Genomic DNA, 18,761 nt, shown 5'->3' with positions numbered 1-18,761 from the left:
ATTTATATCAAAAACCAGCTTTTACATTAGCATGTGACGTTCAGAACTAGCATTCCCACCGAACACTTCCGGTGAATTTACTAAATTACTCACGATAAACGTTCATAAAAAATATAACAATTATTTTAAGAATTATAGATACAGAACTCCTTTATGCAATCGCGGTGTCCGATTTTAAAATAGCTTTTCGGTGAAAGCACATTTTGCAATATTCTGAGTAGATAGCCCGGCCATCACAGGCTTTTTTCATAGGTTGGAGGCTAATGTTTTGCAGTTTTTTTATATGATAACTGATGATCAATGTGCCCCACCCATCGGTAATGTCACGGTTGTCGTATGGATTAGACCAAAACGCAGCGGGAATATGTATACTCATCTTTTTATTTTGAAGAAGGAAAAACAACTAAATACATATACAAAAAAAGAACAAAACGAAACAGTCCTGTCAGGTGCAACAAACACTAAAACAAGGAACAACTACCCACAAAAAATCCCATAGAAAAACACCCCTCTTAAATAGGACCTTCAATTAGAAGCAACTAGGAGCAGCTGCTTCCAATTGAAGGTCAACCCCATTAACTAAACATAGAACTAGACATACTAGATAAACATAGAAATATACTAACATAGAACATAGCCCAACAAACCCCGAAACACTCTAAACAAACACACCCCTGCCACGTCCTGACCAAACTACAATAACAAATAACCCCTTATACTGGACGTGACAGTACTCTCCTCTCCCCCCCCCCCCCCCCCCCCCCTCCCCCCCTGAAGGTGCAGACCCTGGATGCACCTTACACAAAAATAAACACACACAAAAAAAATCTTAACTAAAGGGAGGGGAGGGAGGGTGGCCACCGTCACCGACGGTTCTTGTGCTACACCCCCCCCCCCCCTCCCCAACCTCCTACTACGGAGGTGGGTCAGGCTCCGGCCTTACTCCAACCTAACCTGTCCACCCCCGCTAAATACTTATTCAATTTTACCCCTCCCGAAGTCTCTGGGCTATGGCGCATCGCTGGAGACATCGGGCTGAAGGACGACTCTGGCTGCGCCGGCTCCGGACTGTGGGCCGTCTCCCTCTCGGCTCCGGACTGTGGGCCGTCTCCCTCTCGGCTCCGGACTGTGGGCCGTCTCCCTCTCGGCTCCGGACTGTGGGCCGTCTCACAGTTAGTTTTCAACACTGGAGAATTTGTACAAACGTTGCTGTCTGTCTCTGACATTTGCAACATTATTTCAACATTCAAATTCGATCTCCAGCTGTCGGGATGAGATAGACATGCAGGCAGCTTCTCTCAACCAGTCGAAATCATGAATCAGCATCATTTTTATGGATATATACACAAATAATTATCAATCGAAAACGTAAAATATTTATGAAGTGCACCTAGTTTGCTGTCTTTCCAGCTTCAGTTTGAAGTGATTGTGTTAGTTGTGTTGTTGGCTAGCTCTTCTGAACATCAGTGTCCTGTCGAGAGAGCACATTTTCTATGCCAGTTAAAATCGTGCATCATTAGCTCATTGTTATAGATGTATCCAAATAAATGTAAATAGAAAACATCTTAAACAAATGCAAATACTTTGCTGTTATTCTGGCTGCACTTTTTGACATGACTGTAAGTTAGCCACAGTTGGCTAGCTAGCAAGCAAGGGATAAGAACGTTTCCAGCCAGTATGGCAATGGAACATTTAAAAAGAACGACTGGGTCACATCGTAAACTTCTGACTTCAACTGTATATCCTCCAAACACTCACTTCTTTGGCGTCATCACTTAACTATGTTGTTATTCCTGTTTGAAGAGAGGGGAGAGATCCTGGAGATTGAAGTTGTTGTTTAACTTATTTTAATGCCTAATGTTTGCCATCTTTCATTGTGAAGTGTGTTGCGATTTTACAAATGCACATGAAATAAAGTTTAATCTATAAAGTTTCATAGGGAACTGAACAGAAAGGCGAGCGGACAAGAAGGAATATGCATCCGTGTACTGTAGACTTAGAAACACCCACACATGACACACCCAATTTGACCACCCAATAAAGCTGATGAATAACCAACACCTAACCAACACCAGTCCATTTCCAATACCTGAAGTGGAACAACATGGGGGTAAGATTCTTTTAAAACGTATTCTGAGCATTTAGATGACAGTTAATTAAACTGGTAAAGCTATGTTAACCTACATGTAGAGTATGTTGTAATTACAATAGTCTGTTTATCAAAAGAGTTTGTTTATCTGTTTATCAAAAGATCACATATAGTGTTTGTCAACATATGACTGTATGGAAAGCTTGAAAAACATGCCACTCCCTTTATCTTCAAGTTAGTTTAATGTAACAAGGTTAATCTAATTCTGTTCCATTTATTTTTTGTGTTTCAGTACAAAGAAAATGAAAACGCATTTATTGGCATAAAAGTTACAAAAAAAACAAATTTGAAGATTAAAATTTCAACTCAAAATAATTTAAAAAATGTTCCCAGAAAATTGAAATGCTTAAAGGTTATCAGTAAAATGATTGATCGATTAAAGCAACATTTTAATTTTGGAGATTGTATTTTTTATAAAAAAATTATGTTAGTAAATGATTCAATGGATGTACCATCCAAAGCATCTATTGTAATTTACATCAAAAGTTTTTACGATTATCTTAGTGTAATTTATTACTTGTTGCATTACAATAGATCAAAAAATGAAATGGACAACATTTACATAATTTCTGGGATTTATATTTCTTCAGTTAATATGGAAAACCTCTATATTAAACCTTTGTACAGAATTATGGATCCCAATATTGCGTCTGCTATTAAAACAGGAAGTCTAAAAGTGTCTTTTTGCAAGAATAAAATGGCCAAGACAGAATTTCTCTCATATGCTCAATTAGATAATCTGGTATCAAAGTCACTAGACTTCCGTCAGGCTCTTATATACTTAATCACTGGAAATCAAGATGGACTACTTTTTCATCTGCGTAATGAATTTGATGCAACTGCTTTAGTTGCAGTGTTATTCTCAGAGGTAATCAGAAATCCAGTGATGATAGTTATGAACCTAATTCCAATGAAAATGGACACATTACGCACATGGATGGACTTCCATCAACACCTTCCACCTCTAGCTGGTGGAACCTGGAAAAAAAAAAGTCACCAGGCGTATTGTGATAAATTTACACTAAGACTACACAATTTTTTAAAAAACTTAGTCAAAGGTAAGGAAATCAGAAATTTTGACATAGACATTTCAGACATTATTTTTATTGCTTGATTACATAATCTAGAATATATACTTCCTACAATATAACTATAAAAAAACTTGCTAGAACATAAACTAGAATATGACCTTACGAGAACATAAACTAGAATGTGAACTTACTACAATATTGTCACGGTTTCTTAAGGCAGGAGGAAAGGGCAGAGTCAAAAGCAGGAGACGTAGTCCAGTAGTGTCGTAGAACGGTATATTTATTGCACCGAAAAACCACTCGGCGTAACAAAAGGGCATAGGGTGCGCCCAGAGAACACAGTAAACCCCGAGAAAACAAAAATACGCACGGGGCGCAGCCCGGCAAATACAACATTCCTCTAGCAGGAATCCGCTGGGGGAGAATTGTGCAAAAGCACAGACCGTTCACATACCTGCCCGCTGACGAACAAACAATCCCGCACAGAGACGAACCCAAAGAAACAAACTAAATACCTCCCCACTAATGACAGACAAGAGACAGGTGCGGTCTAGATCAGACAAAAAACAAAGAACACAGAAACATAGATCGGTGGCAGCTAGTAGACCGGCGACGACGACCGCCGAGCGCCGCCCGACCGAGGAGGGGCGCCATCCTCGGTGGATACTGTGACAAATATATACTAGAATATTAACTTACTACAATCTAAACTATAAAAAACTTACTAGAACATAAACTAGAATATTAACTTACTAGAACATAAACTAGAATATGATTTTACTACAATATAAACTATAAAAAAAACTTACTACAACAAACTATAATATGACCTTACGAGAACATAAAATAGAATATGAACTTACTACAATCTAAACTATAAAAAAACTTGCTAGAACATAAACTAGAATATGATCTTACTACAATCTAAACTATAAAAAAACTTACTAGAACATAAACTAGAATATGAACTTACTACAATCTAAACTATAAAAAACTTACTAGAACATAAACTAGAATATGAATTTACTACAATATAAACTATAAAAAAAATTACTAGAATAACAGCTACCGTTATATTGATATCGAATTACAAATATTGGTACCCAAAATTCATCTTCATTGTACCCCATGTTGTTCCACCTCCACTTCCAGGAGGAGCCAGGTGGGGCCACAGAGCAGGTACTGTAGTTGCAGATTCTTCTCCACTGACGTCAATGATACAATGTGATACTGTACCTCAGTTACACTGAATGCATTTCTGCACATCTAGAGGAACTTGTTAAGCATTTACGTAGAGCAAAATGTTCTGTGGGTGTTATGATTGGGGTGATCTGTGTGCCAGCTTCCACTTCCAACAAGTAACACAAGTGCTTTACACATTGCATTGTTTTCAACCATACACATCTTCAGTCTAATCCACCTGTCCAGTTTTACCTGTTGTAAATCCTTTTTATCATAACAAGCTGTCAAAAGGTTCATGACATTTATCTTACACTTTAACAGTTTATATTTTATTATTTTTTATTCATTATGTTTTAACCTCCAGGCTACTCCATCTTCTGCCGCCAACTCTGTCAGTCCACCAGACCCAACAATGCAGTCTCCACACCACTGCAGTAACAGCCATATCTTCACATCACAAAGCTTCAGTACTATCTGAATGTGTTGTAAGTCCTGTACAGCACTCGGTATACAGTACATCACTTTTCAGACAATGTGTTCAGCTGCATTGCTAACCTAACCAACCCCCTCTGATTCTTCTCATTCAGGAAGTACCATCCAGCATCATGTGGCAACCGCAATGTGAATCAAATCAAATAAACTAGAATATACATCCGCACTGACCCGTGAATCCGCACTGACCCATGATCACCACCGACCCGGGCTCTACAGAGGCAGCCTTGGATGCCCAGGCTTTGCACACGTTCAAGGACACAAGATTTTGAAGAATCCCAGTGAGCAAAATGTACTTATTTTTATAAGGATCTCTACAGATTGGTGTCTCACCCGCAGGACGGTTGAGCTAATGTGTGCTAATGCGATTAGCATGAGGTTGTAAGTAACAAGAACATTTCCCAGGACATAGACATATCTGATAGTGGCAATAAGCTTTAACCTCTTACATCTAGACGTTCCGCTAGCGGAACACCTGCTCCAATATCCAATGATGGGCGTGGCGCGAAATACAAACTCCTCTAAAATCCGAAAACTTCCATTTTTCAAACATATGACTATTTTACACCATTTTAAAGACAAGACTCTCGTTAATCTAACCACACTGTCCGATTTCAAAAAGGCTTTACAGCGAAAGCAAAACATTAGATTATGTCAGCAGAGTACCCAGCCAGAAATAATCAGACACCCATTTTTCAAGCTAGCATATAATGTCACATAAACCCAAACCACAGCTAAATGCAGCACTAACCTTTGATGATCTTCATCAGATGACAACCCTAGGACATTATGTTATACAATGCATGCATGTTTTGTTCAATCAAGTTCATATTTACATCAAAAACCAGCTTTTTACATTAGCATGTGACGTTCAGAACTAGCATACCCCCGCAAACATCCGGTGAATTTACTAAATTACTCACGATAAACGTTCACAAAAAACATAACAATTATTTTAAGAATTATAGATACAGAACTCCTCTATGCACTCGATATGTCCGATTTTAAAATAGCTTTTCGGTGAAAGCACATTTTGCAATATTCTCAGTAGATAGCCCAGCCATCACGGCTAGCCATTTAGACACCGACCAAGTTTAGCCCTGACCAAACTCCGATTTACTATTACAAAAGTTTGATTACCTTTGTTGTCTTCGTCAGAATGCACTCCCAGGACTGCTACTTCAATAACAAATGTTGGTTTGGTCTAAAATAATCCATCGTTATATCCAAATAACGGCGTTTTGTTCGTGCGTTCAAGACACTATCCGAAGTGTAAATAAGGGTCACGAGCATGGCGCAATTCGTGACAAAAGATTTCTAAATATTCCATTACCGTACTTCGAAGCATGTCAACCGCTGTTTAAAATCAATTTTTATGCCATTTTTCTCGTAAAAAAGTGATAATATTCTGACCGGGAATCTGCGTTTAGGTAAACAGACAAAAGAAAACAAAGCATTCGGTCGACGCGGGCACGAGCCTGAGTCTCACAGTACTGTAACCAGCCACTACCCAAACGCGCTACTTTTTTTCAACCAGAGCCTGCAAAGCCACGATTCAGCTTTTTGCCGCCTTCTGACAGCCCATGGGAGCCTTAGGAAGTGTCACGTATCAGCAGAGATCGTCTGTAATGGATAGAGATAATCAAGAAGGGCAAGAAATTGTCAGACAGGCCACTTCCTGCATGGAATCTTCTCAGGTTTTGGCCTGCCAAATGAGTTCTGTTATACTCACAGACACCATTCAAACAGTTTTAGAAACTTTGGAGTGTTTTCTATCCAAAGCTAATAATTATATGCATATTCTAGTTTCTGGGCAGGAGTAATAATCAGATTAAATCGGGTACGTTTTTTTTATCCGGCTGTGAAAATACTGCCCCCTAGCCAAAACAGGTTAATTCTTGTTACTCTAACTGCACTGTCCAAATTGCAGTAGCTATTACAGTGAAAGAATACCATGCTATTGTTTGAGGAGAGTGCACAGTTATGAACTTGAAAAGTTATTAATAATCCAATTCGGCACATTTGGGCAGTCTTGATACAAAATGTTGATCAGGAATACAATGGTTCATTGGATCAGTCTAAAACTTTGCACATACACTGCTGCCGTCTAGTGGCAAAAATCACAAATTGCGCCTGGGCAAGAATAATACATTGTGGCCTTTCTCTTGCATTTCAAAGATGATAATACAAAAAAATGTAGTTTTTTTCTTTATCTTTTACCAGATCTAATGTGTTATATTCTCCTACGTTAATTTCACATTTCCACAAACTTCAGTGTTTCCTTTCAAATGGTATCAAGAATATGCAGTTTAATTTTGGTATGTCATTTTAGGTGAAAATTGAAAAAAAGGGTGGATCCTTAAGCGATTTCAAACATCTTTTCAACCAAAAATATGTATTTTCGACATCTTTTACTCACAGTAATGGCCTCCCAAGACCACCACACAGATGACTCTCAGCACACCAGACCGCAGGGACCGATAAGATGTGATTGGATGTTCAGCAGGATGTGGACCTCGCCACGTCATCTGGCCACAGAAGATAAAGGCTAATGGATCTGACAGAGATAGTGATTTGTTTGGATTTGATTTGATGTAATATTCTACATTAAAAAAGAGACAAACATACAGAATAACTTATTTAACCAAACACAAAACTGTTTTTCTAATACATGGAATGATGTGATTGATTAGTCAAGGAGGTACAATACACCAAAAAAATATGAATACAAGGAATGACTAGACAAGTCAAAGTACAGTATAGGGAATACATTGACCAGTAAATACACTATACTGACTTGCACTTTCAACATGAGATAGTCATTTGTTTTTTATCAATTGAAAACTCCAGTCATTGATTTAACCTCAATATGGCCTTCAATGGAAAAGCGTAGTAAATGATCATTGATTTAGTGCTAGAGTGTATTCAGAATATGGCCATTCTGACATTCAATATAAAATACCTCAGACAAGACCGAAAAAGTGTCTGGAGCGATCCGTCAGGGTAAGAGTGAGAACAGGTCCACATGTCAAAATGGGGGAAATCTTAGCAAATGGCTTAATGGTTATTCATGAGAATCAAATGTATGTGTGTGTGTGAGAGAGAGAGTGTGTGTGTGTTTGTGGGGGGGGGGGGGGGGGGGGGGGGTGTTGCAGTGTGTCTGCAGGCGTGTGTGCATGTGTTTTCCTGTGATATAATTGTCGTTTTCTTCATCCAGTGTCTTCCGTGGAATCACCTCAGCATGTCACGCCCTGTTTCCCCTAGAGTACAACGACAGACCTTCACATAGAAAGAGAAAGAGAGAGAAAGAGAGACAGAACTGGGAGAGAAAGGGAGGATAGAAGAAAGAACAAATGATTACCCCAGTTTAAATATTTCATCAGCGATTCATGGCTACACATCCTGTGTGTGTGTGTGTGCTGGATGGGAGGGGGGGGGGGGGGCATATGCTACAGTTCATGATATCTGCATTAATGCCTACTCTATAATTCAAATGTGAAGATGCAAAGAAGAAGCCATAACACATGCACGTACACACACAAATTATTATTCTGTACCTACAGGTGACATAATATTTCCCCAATACCAACCGTCAGCTTACCAAGTCACATACTATGCCTTTAAATCAAGCAATTTTGAAGCCAAATGAATTTGATTTGAGAATGGACTATTTATTTAACCTTCCACTGGCATAGAGTTACTGAAATGAATACAGGTGATACCTCACATACACCATACCAGAGCAATAAAAAATGTAATGTACAGTGAGTATACAAAACTTTAACGTCTTTGGGGTAGGGGGTAGTATTTTCAGGTCCGGAAGTAAACTGTGCCCAGAGTAAACTGCCTGCTACTCAAGCCCAGAAGCTAGGATATGCATATTATTAGTAGATTTGGATAGAAAACACTCTGAAGTTTCTAAAACTGTTTGAACGATGTCAGTGAGTATAACAGAACTCATATGGCAGGCAAAAACCTGAGAAAAATCCAACCAGGAAGTGGGAAATCTGAGGTTTGTAGTTTTTCAAGTGATTGCCAATCCAATATACAGTGTCTGTGGGGTCATGTTGCACTTCCTAAGGCTTCCACTAGATGTCAACAGTCTTTAGAACGTTGTTGCAGGCTTCTACTGTGAATGGGGAGAGAAAAAGAGTTATTGGAATCATGTGTCTGGAAAAAAGCCATGAGCTCAGTCACACGCGTGCGGCCGAGAGAGCGAGCTGAGTTCCTTTACATTTCTGAAGACAAAGGAATTGTCCGGTTGGAATATTATTGAAGATTTATGATAAAAAAACATCCTAAAGATTGATTCTATACATCATTTGACATGTTTCTACAAACTGTAAAGCAACTTTTTTGACTTTTCCTCTGGACCCAGTGCATGCGGCTACTGCATTTGGAATAGTGAACTGAACGCGCAAACAAAAAGGAGGTATTTGGACATAAATATTGACTTTATTGTAACAAAACAAACATTTATTGTGGAACTGGGATTCCTGGGAGTGCATTCTGATGAAGATCAAAGGTAAGTGAATATTTATCATGCTATTTCTGAGTTTTGTTGACTCCACAACATGGCGGGTATCTGTATGGCTTGTTTTGGTGACTGTGCGCTGTATTCAGATTATTGAAAAGTGTGCTTTTGCCGTAAAGCTTTTTTGAAATCTGACACAGCGGTTGCATTAACCTCTTACATCTAGACGTTCCGCTAGCGGAACACCGCTCCAATATCCAATGATAGGGCGTGGCGCGAAATACAAACTCCTCGAAAATCCAGAAACTTCCATTTTTCAAACATATGACTATTTTACACCATTTTAAAGACAAGACTCTCCTTTATCTAACCACACTGTCCGATTTCAAAAAGGCTTTACAACGAAAGCAAAACATTAGATTATGTCAGGAGAGTACCCAGCCAGAAATAATCAGACACCCATTTTTCAAGCTAGCATATAATGTCACAAAAAACAAAACCACAGCTAAATGCAGCACTAATCTTTGATGATCTTCATCAGATGACACTCCTAGGACATTATGGTATACAATACATGCATTTTTTGTTCAATTAAGTTCATATTTATATCAAAAACCAGCTTTTACATTAGCATGTGACGTTCAGAACTAGCATTCCCACCGAACACTTCCGGTGAATTTACTAAATTACTCACGATAAACGTTCATAAAAAATATAACAATTATTTTAAGAATTATAGATACAGAACTCCTTTATGCAATCGCGGTGTCCGATTTTAAAATAGCTTTTCGGTGAAAGCACATTTTGCAATATTCTGAGTAGATAGCCCGGCCATCACAGGCTTTTTTCATAGGTTGGAGGCTAATGTTTTGCAGTTTTTTTATATGATAACTGATGATCAATGTGCCCCACCCATCGGTAATGTCACGGTTGTCGTATGGATTAGACCAAAACGCAGCGGGAATATGTATACTCATCTTTTTATTTTGAAGAAGGAAAAACAACTAAATACATATACAAAAAAAGAACAAAACGAAACAGTCCTGTCAGGTGCAACAAACACTAAAACAAGGAACAACTACCCACAAAAAATCCCATAGAAAAACACCCCTCTTAAATAGGACCTTCAATTAGAAGCAACTAGGAGCAGCTGCTTCCAATTGAAGGTCAACCCCATTAACTAAACATAGAACTAGACATACTAGATAAACATAGAAATATACTAACATAGAACATAGCCCAACAAACCCCGAAACACTAAACAAACACACCCCTGCCACGTCCTGACCAAACTACAATAACAAATAACCCCTTATACTGGACGTGACAGTACTCTCCTCCCCCCCCCCCCCCCCTGAAGGTGCAGACCCTGGATGCACCTTACACAAAAATAAACACACACAAAAAAAATCTTAACTAAAGGGAGGGGAGGGAGGGTGGCCACCGTCACCGACGGTTCTTGTGCTACACCCCCCCCCCCCTCCCCAACCTCCTACTACGGAGGTGGGTCAGGCTCCGGCCTTACTCCAACCTAACCTGTCCACCCCCGCTAAATACTTATTAAATTTTACCCCTCCCGAAGTCTCTGGGCTATGGCGCATCGCTGGAGACATCGGGCTGAAGGACGACTCTGGCTGCGCCGGCTCCGGACTGTGGGCCGTCTCCCTCTCGGCTCCGGACTGTGGGCCGTCTCCCTCTCGGCTCCGGACTGTGGGCCGTCTCACAGTTAGTTTTCAACACTGGAGAATTTGTACAAACGTTGCTGTCTGTCTCTGACATTTGCAACATTATTTCAACATTCAAATTCGATCTCCAGCTGTCGGGATGAGATAGACATGCAGGCAGCTTTTCTCAACCAGTCGAAATCATGAATCAGCATCATTTTTATGGATATATACACAAATAATTATCAATCGAAAACGTAAAATATTTATGAAGTGCACCTAGTTTGCTGTCTTTCCAGCTTCAGTTTGAAGTGATTGTGTTAGTTGTGTTGTTGGCTAGCTCTTCTGAACAACAGTGTCCTGTCGAGAGAGCACATTTTCTATGCCAGTTAAAATCGTGCATCATTAGCTCATTGTTATAGATGTATCCAAATAAATGTAAATAGAAAACATCTTAAACAAATGCAAATACTTTGCTGTTATTCTGGCTGCACTTTTTGACATGACTGTAAGTTAGCCACAGTTGGCTAGCTAGCAAGCAAGGGATAAGAACGTTTCCAGCCAGTATGGCAATGGAACATTTAAAAAGAACGACTGGGTCACATCGTAAACTTCTGACTTCAACTGTATATCCTCCAAACACTCACTTCTTTGGCGTCATCACTTAACTATGTTGTTATTCCTGTTTGAAGAGAGGGGAGAGATCCTGGAGATTGAAGTTGTTGTTTAACTTATTTTAATGCCTAATGTTTGCCATCTTTCATTGTGAAGTGTGTTGCGATTTTACAAATGCACATGAAATAAAGTTTAATCTATAAAGTTTCATAGGGAACTGAACAGAAAGGCGAGCGGACAAGAAGGAATATGCATCCGTGTACTGTAGACTTAGAAACACCCACACATGACACACCCAATTTGACCACCCAATAAAGCTGATGAATAACCAACACCTAACCAACACCAGTCCATTTCCAATACCTGAAGTGGAACAACATGGGGGTAAGATTCTTTTAAAACGTATTCTGAGCATTTAGATGACAGTTAATTAAACTGGTAAAGCTATGTTAACCTACATGTAGAGTATGTTGTAATTACAATAGTCTGTTTATCAAAAGAGTTTGTTTATCTGTTTATCAAAAGATCACATATAGTGTTTGTCAACATATGACTGTATGGAAAGCTTGAAAAACATGCCACTCCCTTTATCTTCAAGTTAGTTTAATGTAACAAGGTTAATCTAATTCTGTTCCATTTATTTTTTGTGTTTCAGTACAAAGAAAATGAAAACGCATTTATTGGCATAAAAGTTACAAAAAAAACAAATTTGAAGATTAAAATTTCAACTCAAAATAATTTAAAAAATGTTCCCAGAAAATTGAAATGCTTAAAGGTTATCAGTAAAATGATTGATCGATTAAAGCAACATTTTAATTTTGGAGATTGTATTTTTTATAAAAAAATTATGTTAGTAAATGATTCAATGGATGTACCATCCAAAGCATCTATTGTAATTTACATCAAAAGTTTTTACGATTATCTTAGTGTAATTTATTACTTGTTGCATTACAATAGATCAAAAAATGAAATGGACAACATTTACATAATTTCTGGGATTTATATTTCTTCAGTTAATATGGAAAACCTCTATATTAAACCTTTGTACAGAATTATGGATCCCAATATTGCGTCTGCTATTAAAACAGGAAGTCTAAAAGTGTCTTTTTGCAAGAATAAAATGGGCAAGACAGAATTTCTCTCATATGCTCAATTAGATAATCTGGTATCAAAGTCACTAGACTTCCGTCAGGCTCTTATATACTTAATCACTGGAAATCAAGATGGACTACTTTTTCATCTGCGTAATGAATTTGATGCAACTGCTTTAGTTGCAGTGTTATTCTCAGAGGTAATCAGAAATCCAGTGATAGTTATGAACCTAATTCCAATGAAAATGGACACATTACGCACATGGATGGACTTCCATCAACACCTTCCACCTCTAGCTGGTGGAACCTGGAAAAAAAAAAGTCACCAGGCGTATTGTGATAAATTTACACTAAGACTACACAATTTTTTAAAAAACTTAGTCAAAGGTAAGGAAATCAGAAATTTTGACATAGACATTTCAGACATTATTTTTATTGCTTGATTACATAATCTAGAATATATACTTCCTACAATATAACTATAAAAAAACTTGCTAGAACATAAACTAGAATATGACCTTACGAGAACATAAACTAGAATGTGAACTTACTACAATATTGTCACGGTTTCTTAAGGCAGGAGGAAAGGGCAGAGTCAAAAGCAGGAGACGTAGTCCAGTAGTGTCGTAGAACGGTATATTTATTGCACCGAAAAACCACTCGGCGTAACAAAAGGGCATAGGGTGCGCCCAGAGAACACAGTAAACCCCGAGAAAACAAAAATACGCACGGGGCGCAGCCCGGCAAATACAACATTCCTCTAGCAGGAATCCGCTGGGGGAGAATTGTGCAAAAGCACAGACCGTTCACATACCTGCCCGCTGACGAACAAACAATCCCGCACAGAGACGAACCCAAAGAAACAAACTAAATACCTCCCCACTAATGACAGACAAGAGACAGGTGCGGTCTAGATCAGACAAAAAACAAAGAACACAGAAACATAGATCGGTGGCAGCTAGTAGACCGGCGACGACGACCGCCGAGCGCCGCCCGACCGAGGAGGGGCGCCATCCTCGGTGGATACTGTGACAAATATATACTAGAATATTAACTTACTACAATCTAAACTATAAAAAACTTACTAGAACATAAACTAGAATATGATTTTACTACAATATAAACTATAAAAAAAACTTACTACAACAAACTATAATATGACCTTACGAGAACATAAAATAGAATATGAACTTACTACAATCTAAACTATAAAAAAACTTGCTAGAACATAAACTAGAATATGATCTTACTACAATCTAAACTATAAAAAAACTTACTAGAACATAAACTAGAATATGAACTTACTACAATCTAAACTATAAAAAACTTACTAGAACATAAACTAGAATATGAATTTACTACAATATAAACTATAAAAAAAATTACTAGAATAACAGCTACCGTTATATTGATATCGAATTACAAATATTGGTACCCAAAATTCATCTTCATTGTACCCCATGTTGTTCCACCTCCACTTCCAGGAGGAGCCAGGTGGGGCCACAGAGCAGGTACTGTAGTTGCAGATTCTTCTCCACTGACGTCAATGATACAATGTGATACTGTACCTCAGTTACACTGAATGCATTTCTGCACATCTAGAGGAACTTGTTAAGCATTTACGTAGAGCAAAATGTTCTGTGGGTGTTATGATTGGGGTGATCTGTGTGCCAGCTTCCACTTCCAACAAGTAACACAAGTGCTTTACACATTGCATTGTTTTCAACCATACACATCTTCAGTCTAATCCACCTGTCCAGTTTTACCTGTTGTAAATCCTTTTTATCATAACAAGCTGTCAAAAGGTTCATGACATTTATCTTACACTTTAACAGTTTATATTTTATTATTTTTTATTCATTATGTTTTAACCTCCAGGCTACTCCATCTTCTGCCGCCAACTCTGTCAGTCCACCAGACCCAACAATGCAGTCTCCACACCACTGCAGTAACAGCCATATCTTCACATCACAAAGCTTCAGTACTATCTGAATGTGTTGTAAGTCCTGTACAGCACTCGGTATACAGTACATCACTTTTCAGACAATGTGTTCAGCTGCATTGCTAACCTAACCAACCCCCTCTGATTCTTCTCATTCAGGAAGTACCATCCAGCATCATGTGGCAACCGCAATGTGAATCAAATCAAATAAACTAGAATATACATCCGCACTGACCCGTGAATCCGCACTGACCCATGATCACCACCGACCCGGGCTCTACAGAGGCAGCCTTGGATGCCCAGGCTTTGCACACGTTCAAGGACACAAGATTTTGAAGAATCCCAGTGAGCAAAATGTACTTATTTTTATAAGGATCTCTACAGATTGGTGTCTCACCCGCAGGACGGTTGAGCTAATGTGTGCTAATGCGATTAGCATGAGGTTGTAAGTAACAAGAACATTTCCCAGGACATAGACATATCTGATAGTGGCAATAAGCTTTAACCTCTTACATCTAGACGTTCCGCTAGCGGAACACCTGCTCCAATATCCAATGATGGGCGTGGCGCGAAATACAAACTCCTCTAAAATCCGAAAACTTCCATTTTTCAAACATATGACTATTTTACACCATTTTAAAGACAAGACTCTCGTTAATCTAACCACACTGTCCGATTTCAAAAAGGCTTTACAGCGAAAGCAAAACATTAGATTATGTCAGCAGAGTACCCAGCCAGAAATAATCAGACACCCATTTTTCAAGCTAGCATATAATGTCACATAAACCCAAACCACAGCTAAATGCAGCACTAACCTTTGATGATCTTCATCAGATGACAACCCTAGGACATTATGTTATACAATGCATGCATGTTTTGTTCAATCAAGTTCATATTTACATCAAAAACCAGCTTTTTACATTAGCATGTGACGTTCAGAACTAGCATACCCCCGCAAACATCCGGTGAATTTACTAAATTACTCACGATAAACGTTCACAAAAAACATAACAATTATTTTAAGAATTATAGATACAGAACTCCTCTATGCACTCGATATGTCCGATTTTAAAATAGCTTTTCGGTGAAAGCACATTTTGCAATATTCTCAGTAGATAGCCCAGCCATCACGGCTAGCCATTTAGACACCGACCAAGTTTAGCCCTGACCAAACTCCGATTTACTATTACAAAAGTTTGATTACCTTTGTTGTCTTCGTCAGAATGCACTCCCAGGACTGCTACTTCAATAACAAATGTTGGTTTGGTCTAAAATAATCCATCGTTATATCCAAATAACGGCGTTTTGTTCGTGCGTTCAAGACACTATCCGAAGTGTAAATAAGGGTCACGAGCATGGCGCAATTCGTGACAAAAGATTTCTAAATATTCCATTACCGTACTTCGAAGCATGTCAACCGCTGTTTAAAATCAATTTTTATGCCATTTTTCTCGTAAAAAAGTGATAATATTCTGACCGGGAATCTGCGTTTAGGTAAACAGACAAAAGAAAACAAAGCATTCGGTCGACGCGGGCACGAGCCTGAGTCTCACAGTACTGTAACCAGCCACTACCCAAACGCGCTACTTTTTTTCAACCAGAGCCTGCAAAGCCACGATTCAGCTTTTTGCCGCCTTCTGACAGCCCATGGGAGCCTTAGGAAGTGTCACGTATCAGCAGAGATCGTCTGTAATGGATAGAGATAATCAAGAAGGGCAAGAAATTGTCAGACAGGCCACTTCCTGCATGGAATCTTCTCAGGTTTTGGCCTGCCAAATGAGTTCTGTTATACTCACAGACACCATTCAAACAGTTTTAGAAACTTTGGAGTGTTTTCTATCCAAAGCTAATAATTATATGCATATTCTAGTTTCTGGGCAGGAGTAATAATCAGATTAAATCGGGTACGTTTTTTTTATCCGGCTGTGAAAATACTGCCCCCTAGCCAAAACAGGTTAATTCTTGTTACTCTAACTGCACTGTCCAAATTGCAGTAGCTATTACAGTGAAAGAATACCATGCTATTGTTTGAGGAGAGTGCACAGTTATGAACTTGAAAAGTTATTAATAATCCAATTCGGCACATTTGGGCAGTCTTGATACAAAATGTTGATCAGGAATACAATGGTTCATTGGATCAGTCTAAAACTTTGCACATACACTGCTGCCGTCTAGTGGCAAAAATCACAAATTGCGCCTGGGCAAGAATAATACATTGTGGCCTTTCTCTTGCATTTCAAAGATGATAATACAAAAAAATGTAGTTTTTTTCTTTATCTTTTACCAGATCTAATGTGTTATATTCTCCTACGTTAATTTCACATTTCCACAAACTTCAGTGTTTCCTTTCAAATGGTATCAAGAATATGCAGTTTAATTTTGGTATGTCATTTTAGGTGAAAATTGAAAAAAAGGGTGGATCCTTAAGCGATTTCAAACATCTTTTCAACCAAAAATATGTATTTTCGACATCTTTTACTCACAGTAATGGCCTCCCAAGACCACCACACAGATGACTCTCAGCACACCAGACCGCAGGGACCGATAAGATGTGATTGGATGTTCAGCAGGATGTGGACCTCGCCACGTCATCTGGCCACAGAAGATAAAGGCTAATGGATCTGACAGAGATAGTGATTTGTTTGGATTTGATTTGATGTAATATTCTACATTAAAAAAGAGACAAACATACAGAATAACTTATTTAACCAAACACAAAACTGTTTTTCTAATACATGGAATGATGTGATTGATTAGTCAAGGAGGTACAATACACCAAAAAAATATGAATACAAGGAATGACTAGACAAGTCAAAGTACAGTATAGGGAATACATTGACCAGTAAATACACTATACTGACTTGCACTTTCAACATGAGATAGTCATTTGTTTTTTATCAATTGAAAACTCCAGTCATTGATTTAACCTCAATATGGCCTTCAATGGAAAAGCGTAGTAAATGATCATTGATTTAGTGCTAGAGTGTATTCAGAATATGGCCATTCTGACATTCAATATAAAATACCTCAGACAAGACCGAAAAAGTGTCTGGAGCGATCCGTCAGGGTAAGAGTGAGAACAGGTCCACATGTCAAAATGGGGGAAATCTTAGCAAATGGCTTAATGGTTATTCATGAGAATCAAATGTATGTGTGTGTGTGAGAGAGAGAGTGTGTGTGTGTTTGTGGGGGGGGGGGGGGGGGGGGGGGTGTTGCAGTGTGTCTGCAGGCGTGTGTGCATGTGTTTTCCTGTGATATAATTGTCGTTTTCTTCATCCAGTGTCTTCCGTGGAATCACCTCAGCATGTCACGCCCTGTTTCCCCTAGAGTACAACGACAGACCTTCACATAGAAAGAGAAAGAGAGAGAAAGAGAGACAGAACTGGGAGAGAAAGGGAGGATAGAAGAAAGAACAAATGATTACCCCAGTTTAAATATTTCATCAGCGATTCATGGCTACACATCCTGTGTGTGTGTGTGTGCTGGATGGGAGGGGGGGGGGGGGGCATATGCTACAGTTCATGATATCTGCATTAATGCCTACTCTATAATTCAAATGTGAAGATGCAAAGAAGAAGCCATAACACATGCACGTACACACACAAATTATTATTCTGTACCTACAGGTGACATAATATTTCCCCAATACCAACCGTCAGCTTACCAAGTCACATACTATGCCTTTAAATCAAGCAATTTTGAAGCCAAATGAATTTGATTTGAGAATGGACTATTTATTTAACCTTCCACTGGCATAGAGTTACTGAAATGAATACAGGTGATACCTCACATACACCATACCAGAGCAATAAAAAATGTAATGTACAGTGAGTATACAAAACTTTAACGTCTTTGGGGTAGGGGGTAGTATTTTCAGGTCCGGAAGTAAACTGTGCCCAGAGTAAACTGCCTGCTACTCAAGCCCAGAAGCTAGGATATGCATATTATTAGTAGATTTGGATAGAAAACACTCTGAAGTTTCTAAAACTGTTTGAACGATGTCAGTGAGTATAACAGAACTCATATGGCAGGCAAAAACCTGAGAAAAATCCAACCAGGAAGTGGGAAATCTGAGGTTTGTAGTTTTTCAAGTGATTGCCAATCCAATATACAGTGTCTGT

At 38.7% G+C, this 18,761-nt stretch overlaps 2 long non-coding RNA genes across 2 annotated transcripts; one reads left to right on the top strand and one right to left on the bottom strand.

Annotated features, from left to right (window-relative positions):
• Positions 1 to 2,018: 2,018 nt before the first annotated feature.
• On the top strand, positions 2,019 to 17,339 carry LOC145861362 (uncharacterized). The gene is made up of 6 exons (XR_014381110.1): positions 2,019 to 2,110; positions 2,382 to 4,359; positions 4,727 to 5,146; positions 7,276 to 9,379; positions 14,577 to 14,996; positions 17,126 to 17,339. It is a non-coding gene; the product is annotated as an uncharacterized LOC145861362 (long non-coding RNA).
• On the bottom strand, positions 10,291 to 13,959 carry LOC145861365 (uncharacterized). The gene is made up of 2 exons (XR_014381116.1): positions 11,640 to 13,959; positions 10,291 to 11,352 (listed from the first exon to the last, which is right to left on the bottom strand). It is a non-coding gene; the product is annotated as an uncharacterized LOC145861365 (long non-coding RNA).
• Positions 17,340 to 18,761: the final 1,422 nt, after the last annotated feature.

This window comes from Salmo salar, chromosome 17 (genome assembly GCF_965601325.2).
Source record: "Salmo salar chromosome 17, fSalSal1, whole genome shotgun sequence".
NCBI classification, from domain to species: domain Eukaryota; kingdom Metazoa; phylum Chordata; class Actinopteri; order Salmoniformes; family Salmonidae; genus Salmo; species Salmo salar.
Note: the sequence above shows the minus strand (reverse complement) of the source record. Positions and strands in the feature narration are given on the sequence as shown.